At 33.0% G+C, this 9,416-nt stretch overlaps 1 long non-coding RNA gene across 2 annotated transcripts in view; it reads right to left on the bottom strand.

Moving 5' to 3' along the window:
- Positions 1–3,768: 3,768 nt before the first annotated feature.
- Positions 3,769–9,416, bottom strand: part of LOC148224855 (uncharacterized) — a 46,422-nt gene continuing 40,774 nt past the window's right edge. Inside the window, exons 2-4 of one of the 2 annotated variants that reach the window (XR_015801979.1) lie at positions 9,075–9,161; positions 4,719–4,780; positions 3,769–4,488 (exon numbers count right to left, since the gene is read on the bottom strand). This is a non-coding gene — a long non-coding RNA (uncharacterized LOC148224855). Of the gene's footprint in view, positions 4,781–9,074; positions 9,162–9,416 lie in introns of both variants that reach the window. The other variant, XR_015801978.1, reaches the window with a different exon arrangement.

The raw sequence follows: 9,416 nt of genomic DNA, 5'->3' as shown, positions 1-9,416 counted from the left end.
GGTCTTCTGAGAGATTCGCATTAATAGTTGTGCCAACAGGCACAGCATACAAAAAGGGAGGAGTTTGTAATGTACTGTGATGTGCAGAGTTTGGGCTCTGCTAAAATTTACAAACATTAAAGTTCCCTTTTTCTTTTGCATTAAGGACAAATGCCTACTTTTTACTATCCTACAGGCTATGGATATTCCTTCTTATATGGATGCTCCTTCTTAGCCTTCACAGGCCATACTGACAGCACTGCGAAATCATTTTTGCACAGTGCTACTTGCTTTAATATTAAATTCAGCAGCCATGGAAAAATCCCACTAATACTAGAAGCCTCAAATAAAGTAAACAGTCTAAGAAGGACTGAACAGCAGCAATGTACTAGTGATTGTGGGTTACACACACGTGTAGATTGCTCAGATAATACGAATTGCTTTACATTTTGTAGGGACATAGAAAAAGATATGTGATAATAAGATTGTATTTGCAGCATATCTGTATATACACAGTCTTACAAACATTAATCTACCTATAGATATAGTATAAACATAAATTCATTTAGAGACATGTATATAACCTTTCTGACATATCTAAATCTGATATTATGGAATCAGCATGAAATCATCAAAGAAGCATGAATATAATCAGAAGAAGACATTACTTTACAAATTATGCCAGTGCTAATATGATTTTCAAGAGAAATATATGATTATATGATTTTCAAATTTAGAAAATAAGGGGAGTTCTCGTTCTCAAAGTCTGACTTAAGCCTAATGAGATTTTCTTCTTCTTGGTAAACCCAGCATTTGATAGACAAATATGTGTTTGTTAAAAAAACAATCTATAAGAAGGTATTCTGCACTTTTCCTCAGCTCTGGATAAGTTAATATAATCTTATTTACTATGTACTAGAGATAATGTAGGATGGTGTGTACACCAGACACATCAGCTGTAATGTCTGTAAGCCAGAGTTTATAAGAAAATGCACACATATTTGTGGAGGAGCAGTTATAAAAATATTTCTAGAAATGGAGATGATATATAAACTGTGTTAGAACAAAAGAGAGGAGGCATAAAGAAGGATAGAATTATTTTTTTTTTTAGAAAAATATCTCTAAACAGTATCTGTTTACTGCAATAAAATTAAATGTGCAATTTTAATTTTGAGTTACATCTTTGAATCACAATCTACAAATAAAAATTCTGTGAAATAATCTAATCCTCTCAAAAAAACTTCAGTTAAATATTTTGCATCATATTTAAAAATCAAGACAATGGGGAATTTTGGTACAGGTCAGGATTCCATATTTTTAACATCCTGACATCAATCAAACTGCCTAAGTTTCAAAAAATATCATATTTTAATTAAATTTTTATTGACACTGAACTTAAATCTTTAAAAAAAACAACATGCTGTTTTAGGTGACAATGTAAGATGTAACTAACATTCTATCACCATCTTCATAAGCTGTTCAGAACAGGTGGGGCACTGTTCTTTATCTCTTCCATGACTCATCCCTCATAACTCCCTTCTGGGGGCTACCGTCTGCTCATGGGCCATCCCGCCTCACTGCATGACTCATAAAATTACATCAACCCAATGGGAGATGCTCGGCACAGGGGGAAGAAACAAAGCATTCCCTCCTGGATATAATCTGAGGTTTGGAACACCATGGGCAGCCTTACCTGCTGAATTCCCAGGGGACAAGAGCTACATAGCCACTACCGGACCTTCAGAGGAAGACCAGACCCTCCCACAGGATCACCACTTCAACAGAACCACATCTATCACTTCAACAGGGCTGCAGCCACCATTTAATCAGACCCTGACCAGCAGGGTGTCAGGTTGTATTCTGACTCTGTCAGGTTAAGCCAGTGTTTTCTGCCTTTTTTAAAAATTTTCCTGATACATTGTACCTCTGACTTGGAATCTCTCACTGGTTTGCTTTCAAACTAGTACACACACACATACATATATACACCCAAAAATATTAGTGGAAAAATTCACTTATACATAACTACATGAGAGCTCTGATCTGTCTAGGGGCAGATTAAATATAAGAATAAATCTATTTGAAGTAATAATATATAGTTTGACTTTTAATCACTTGTCATGCAATTTTTAGTCAAAGAATAGATACATATACCTTAGGTATATAAATTTCCCAGATTAAGTAGTGTAAGTTAGCACTTTTTATTAAATTCAAAGCAATTAATTTCCCCTTGATAATTTTCAACAATAACACTTGGCGATTTGTCTGCAAGAACTTTAATATAAATATTATTCTATATGCAGAAGTCAAAAGGTCATTCACAGACTTTGGTAAGAATAGAATGACATCTTATACAAAATATCTGTTCATATTTAAGTTGAAATATTAAATATTTGTTCACATTAAAAAAATATTAAAAAGTAGATTTAGATTGGGTACTAAAACAAATTCTGTTCTATGAGGGTGGAAAGGAACTGGAACATGTGGCCCAAGGAAGCTGTGGTTGCCCCATTCCTAGGAGTGTTCAATGCCATGTTGGGTGGCTCTCTGAGCAATCTGGTCTGGTGGAAGGTGTCACGGTGGTATTATTTCTTAATACCATACAAATCTGTAGTTATTCTTGATAGTTTAAATATAATAGTTCAAGCACTTAAAATTGTACACAAAAAGATGTCTTTAAAGTAATTTTCAATGCATTTTCTTACATGAAAATTTTCTATGACTTTTGTTTAGAGTACTAATACTATTCATATATTATTAAAAATCCTCTTTAGTTGAAATCAACTTTTAAAAACAAAAACGGTGTCATAAAGGAAAAATAAAATTATTTTTTTAAAACCTATTAAGGTTTTTTTAACCTGTAGGATTAAGACATTCATATATTTTCAGGACACTTCTAAACAACTTTGTCCACTGTTTTTTGTTTCAATCAACACAATGCTTTCAATACTAAATGAATGTGTGCATATGAGAATATGTTTAAAAGCAATATCATGTATCAGCTATCAAGTACCCTCATTCATACAAATACTCATAGTAAGTGCCAAAAATTTAAAGTTTGAACATGGGTGTTTAAAAAGACTATCTGCTTTAAAAAGTCAGAAAGAGCAGTCCAATTTCCCGAAAACAACCAAGAAGCAATAATTTATAAAGTTTTACATATAAGAGTAACTCTGTTGAAGTCAATGGTAATTTTGAAAGGCAAATAATTTCATTAAAGATTCTTCATAAGATGAGGATATGCAAACTTTTAAAACATTGAAACAAGGGGGAAAGAGTCACGATCTTCCTTGATTTTAATTACATTTAAACAAATGGAGCTACCAGAAATAAGTCCAGGAGAGCTATTATGATAAACTCAATTAATATCCAAAACATACTTTTTAAAGCACTAGCTGAAGTTGAAATACTACTCTAAACACCGCATTTTACATCTGCTTTTGTTTCTAAATTTGGGTATTCTATAATCCAGTGGAGATATATCTGATCATATAGACAACTGCAAACCATTGTAAATATGTTACAAGATGAACAAGATTCTTTACTTTTTATAAATCTGGACACAATATTTACCTGTGGAATTCTATGGAAAGCAAGTTTATAATGGAAGTTTTATATATATTTTTATTCTTTTATTCCTTAATATTATAATGAACTCTGAAAGTTTTCAATAATTATTGTTTTATTGCACAGTTATCATTTTTTTACAGATTTTTTTTTTTTTTTTTTTTTTTACACTGCAACCACTTTGTGGTGCTGCAGCTGAGTTTTTCGTTTTGTTTGCTTGCTTGGGGTTTTTTTCCCAAAGGAAATCTATCTTAATTCTTTTTATTATTGAGAATTTTTATGGAGATTATTTTTTTCTCATTTCCAAATCACCAACCTTTTTCAATTAACTGTGAATTAGGAGTAACTTCTTGTCATTTAATTATTTTTATTAGTGAGAATTTTTATGGAGATTAATTTTTTTTCTCATTTCCAAATCACCATGCTTTTTCAATTAACTGTGAATTGGGAGTAACTTCAAATTTTCATTTATATATTACCTAGAAAATGTTTATAGATTTTCATATGCCTCTTGTGGGCACATCAGTTGTGTATAAACACAGTCATCCCTTTTTCAAAAATTCTTATTACTTCGATGAACATTAATGGCTAAATTAAGGAGCTAGATTCTATTGTATGAAATTTAATTATGCTCTTAAAGGAAAAGTCTAAAGGAAAATCTTGCTTAACATTTCCACTTGGCCTGGGCACAAAAAGCAAAATGTGCTGATAAAACATGCTGATGATACAAAGTCATAGAAAGGGTTTGTCAATAAAAAAGGACAGTTGGGATAAAATAGAGAAAAAACATTACTTTGAAGTCTGAAACAACTAAGGTAGGAAGAAATTTAATAATACAAAATTCAAGGTCATCACCTGCAATTAAAGGATCATGTGGTACAATTGGACGCAGATATACACCCCTGCTGAAGGATGACTTTCAAGTGCTCATATGACACAGCCCTAGAGAAAGCAAAACAAACTGAACAAATAACAAATCAAACGAATAAGATATTTCAGAGACAGGAAAATATTCTTAATGGTGTGTGGAATCGCTTGAAACATGACACAGTGTAATCATACATGCTTAAAGGTAATTGTGGACCTGATGCAAAGAAAGGCATTTTGTGCTATCAGAAATATGGAAAACCTGTCCTACTGATGAATCAGAGAGCTTGAGCAGTTGAGTTTACCATTTAAGTGTTGAGAGATGACTGCTGTTCATGAATGTGTTGGAGAAATCCAAGGAAAAACACTACGGAGAAAAAGTAAAAAATTAAACTAAAATACTTTTCCATTCTCAGTTACAGATAAATTTAGACTACAAAACAGGTGCATGTTCCTACTGCTAGAACAATGTATTTTCATATTTGTTTTCCAATAGGAGCAAAAGGAACAAAAACCCCCGAAAAGGATATGAAGTGTGGTGGGGAAATATTCAGATTTTCGACTGCAGGTGTCATCATTATATGTCAGAAGATGCAAGATGTGGCATCATTAGGTACTAGATAATTTTAGCTGTCCATCATTTTCTTGACACTAGGCATGAAAGTTAACACTGAAATCTATCTTAGTCACTTCAGCAGACATATAGAAGAAACAGCTTTATCTATTTTCATATATTTATGTAAAGGAATTTGTTGCAATTTTTGCTATTTCTATGAAATTGGATGTAATGATCTATCTGGTTTATGCATGGCCTGCAAATATACTTGTTTCTTTTTCTGCTTCATGTTTTCCATAAGGGTTCTAAACATTAAATTGCAGACTTAGATAGCTGTAAGGTTTTTCAGTGTCACTTAGCTACACAGTTTTGTTTAATTTTTGTTTTCACATGCACTGAGTTTTATGCTATGACTCTGTAAGACCTTTGACTTAATCTGTATCATTCTTTGGAATAGTTATTTTCCCATAACTGGCTTTGAAATTTGTTTTAAAGATAGATTAATTTCTGCTATCATTGTGGTTTGTCATTGGTCGTGGGGGTTTTGTTTGTTTGCTGTTGGGTTTTTTTGTTTTTCATATAAAGCTGGAGAAAGAGGGAGGACATTCAGAGTGATGGCATTTATCTTCCCTAGACATCAGTACGTGTGATAGAGCCCCACTTTCCTGAAGATGCCTGCACACCTGCCCACTTATAATTTCCAGAAACAAAAAGAAAAATATTTAATATGTTAACAAGCAGATGGAAGCAAATGACAGACATTCAAAAGTAAAATAAATGTAAAATAACTAATAGAACCATTGTGTATTTTTGGTACATTATTGCAAGTACCAAAAGTTCTACACTCATAAATACAGCAAAAATGGTTCCAGCAAGTAGTAAAATGCAGACGTTTTCAGTGGAACTATCTGTCATTCCAGATCAGTGTTTACAGATGTACTATATAGTACAGGACTTAAATTGGACAGAGATAAATATCTTATGTAATGCTGACAGAATGTCAGATTTGGGCAAGAAATGAAGGGTACATGGAAAAGAACATGGAAAAATGTACATGGAAAAGAAACATTCTCATAGGGAGAATAACAATGAAAACAGAAAAATGCTATTCCAGCTGTGAAGTGGGAAGCTGGAAAGAGAATTAGGAAAATATTGTGACATGATTGATTTTATGCACTGCAATTTAACATACTGGAAATATTTTAAAGTGTCAGCAATTGATATTAGCTCTATGATATAGAAAGACCATGCAAAAAGGAAATACAGGAGTGATTCAAAGTTCATCAAAGTTAATGGAAAGATTGTCTTTTATTTAGGTGGGTTATCATCTATATTTTCATAGTCTAAGGCTCTGACAAGACTGTGATCTACAGAACAGTCTGCAGTGGGAAACAGCAGAAAATATCAGACTCCATGCTTCAATTTATGTTATTAAACTTTTTTTTTTATAAGAATTTATTTGCTAATATCAAAATGTCTTCATGGCTCATAATAAATTATTTCAGTTCAGATCTTTCAAGAAAACACACAAGAGAAAAAGGAAATGCTCAGCAAAAGTGTTTCAAAGGATCAGAGACTCACAGAATAAAGTGTGAGGATAACCTTGGCTTGACTGAAGATTTAGTAGTCGAAAGAAAAGTTTGAAATTGTAAAACTGGATTTGAAATGCAATAAAAGAGCACGCCAGTTCACATGATCTAAAATCAGATCAGAACTGAAATGGTTTATTGAAAACACGATTTAAGAGCAATCAATTAGCTATATATTCAAGATCAATATAAGCAATGCAACGGATAAATCACACATATTGTTAACATCATTAAACACAAATGAACTCCCAAACAACCTCTCTTCATTGTTCAAAGAAGTTCTATTTCCTTCTCAGACACCCATCAGTAGGTCCAGCTCAGTCTGGGCAGGAAGGCCTGTGTGGAGCTGACGAACATCCCTGCTGCTTCTGTTTTCTCCAAGTGGAACTTTCTGTGGTTTAGTTTGTTCCTGTTGGCCCTTTTCATATCACTGGGTACCACTGAAAATAGTCCGGCGCCATGCTCTTGACACCCTCTCTTGTACGCATTGACAAAAACATTTCTCAGTTTTCTCCAGGCTAAACAGGCCCAGCTTCCCCAGCCTTTCCTTGTAAGAGAGATGCTCCAGACATTCACTGGACTTTCTCCTGTAGGTCCTTGTCTCTCTTGTACTGAGGAGCCCCAAATAGGACACAACCCTCCAGATGTGGCCACCCTAGCGCTGAGGGGCAGGGTCACCTTCTTTGACCTGCTGGCCACTCTCTTCCTGATGCACCTCAGGATACCACTGACCTTCTCAGCCACAAGGGAGCATTGCTGGCTCAGAAGTAAAAGAACCAACTTTTATCTGCACTAGATTGCTACAGTCATATAGTACTGCAGCTACAGGAGTGAAAGTGGCTTATATGTTTACCTAGAACTCCAACATCTTGTATACAAGTATATAGTGTGGCACCATGGCACTTCTCATAATGGATTATCATTTACACCAAACCATAAGATGGAATTTTCACTTCACCTTCATTTAAATCTCTACTACATTAACTAAATTTTATATTGTGTTTTTATATTATCAGGTTAAATTCAACTAATTCAATTTCTACTTATTTCTAAAAGAATCAAAGCAGTTTTCTTTCTAAAAACGGCAGCAAGTGCTAAGGTGTGTAACTACCAGTGTATGTTAGATATTCCTTGTGTTTTCTATTGTATCTACAATTGAAAGACGTAGATTTCAAGCAATGAATCTCAGATTGTGTGATTTATCTGTTGCATTGTTTATTGATCTTGAATATATAGCTAATTGATTGCTCTTAAGTTGTGTTCTCAATAGACTATTTCAGTTCTGGTCTGATTTTGGTCGTATGAACTGGCCTGCTCTCCCCTGCAACAGAAGTTTCTTTAGTCTGATTCAGAAATACTGACAGAGGATTTCTGGAATGCTATATAAACATTATAAACAATGCTATAGTTTCCTTGAGACATCCACTTGCTCAACAGTACTTCCACAAAAAGTAAATTTTCCCCATTCCTTTAAATACTCCTTTCTCTATTTTTCTCGTCTTTGAATTTTACTTCATTATTCACATGTATCAAATTATTTGTCTTGGTTTTATAATTTTTCAGACCTTTTCCATTAGCAATGTCGTCCACAAAGTACAGGACTTTGGGCACTTACTATCAAGTTGTTATGTCTTATTTCTGCTCCTGCTGTTATTATGTGGTGATGGTGGTGTTTTACATGGGGCTTTTTTTGTTTTCCATAGAAGTAAATACATGTTTTTCAGAACAGTTAATTTCTTCACAGTGAAAGATAATGATTGACAGCACAAAGCTTAAATTTCACATTCCATATTTCTGGGCAGAGAAGATTCCTATGAACAATCTGCTCTGGTAATCTAAAAATGATTGTAATCAGTATTCCAGTATTCCATTTTGCCACAAAAAAAAAAAAAAAAAAAAAATCATGTGAAAGAAAAATCAAAATTTTACTTATAATTCCTTTCTCACTCAGTTCTCTTTTCCATAGTTTTTTGTATTTTCAAAATTGAAATTATATTTTAAGTATGTACTCGACCCAGGTTAATTTTATATTTTCCACATTCAATTGATGTGATTAAATTTTAGTTCCCAGTTTCCCCAACAGTAAGCAGGAGGGATTTGGCCAATGAAGAAATAAAAAATTATTTTCAATAATACAACATGTGAATTATATAATGATATATATATTAATTTGACAATTTTTGTTTTGATATTCTAATTTGGTAATATGAATATTTATTTGGTAGTTTGAAAGCATTTTGATTTTCTAAAAACTGGATGTTTTGATCAAAAATAGAGAAAATTTATCTATATGTCTAACTTACAATGCAGGTTAATTTTCCCCAGACCAAATTTGGGTACTGTCAATGTTTATTTTGAAGTTACTTTTCCAAGCAGAAATGATAACAAAATTTGCAATTTATTTGAGTTAACTGACTAATCTTGTTCATAGTCATTTCCCACTGTCCAAAAATTGAAACAGAACAAATATTTTGGGACATAGTTGAAAAAGAAATTTGCCAAGAAAGGAACATTACCTTTTCTATGCAGGTAGATATGTGGTTGTCACTGAGGAGAGGTCCCTAATAATCCAGCAGGTAATGACTCTTTTTTTCGTAAAAGAACTGTTGAAAGAAAAATCCACTTATTTTGTTAAGGTATAACTGAATTTAAAATCAGGATAAAAACCCGCTTAACAACAATGGAAAAAAATAAGTAACTTCATTAAACACTAATAAGTTGCACAAAGACTAGTCCAAAATACTTTATAATGTATAATCCTCAAGACTTATAATGCACAAATATTATTCCTGAATTAATTAAGCAACCTGACCTTGCTAGTTGTTAGTTAGCAAAAAAAAAAAGGTTATTCTTTTAAG

Source organism: Sturnus vulgaris, chromosome 2, assembly GCF_052056855.1.
Source record: "Sturnus vulgaris isolate bStuVul1 chromosome 2, bStuVul1.hap1, whole genome shotgun sequence".
Taxonomy (NCBI): domain Eukaryota; kingdom Metazoa; phylum Chordata; class Aves; order Passeriformes; family Sturnidae; genus Sturnus; species Sturnus vulgaris.
The sequence above is the reverse complement of the archived record's forward strand: the minus strand, read 5'-3'. Positions and strand labels throughout refer to the sequence as shown.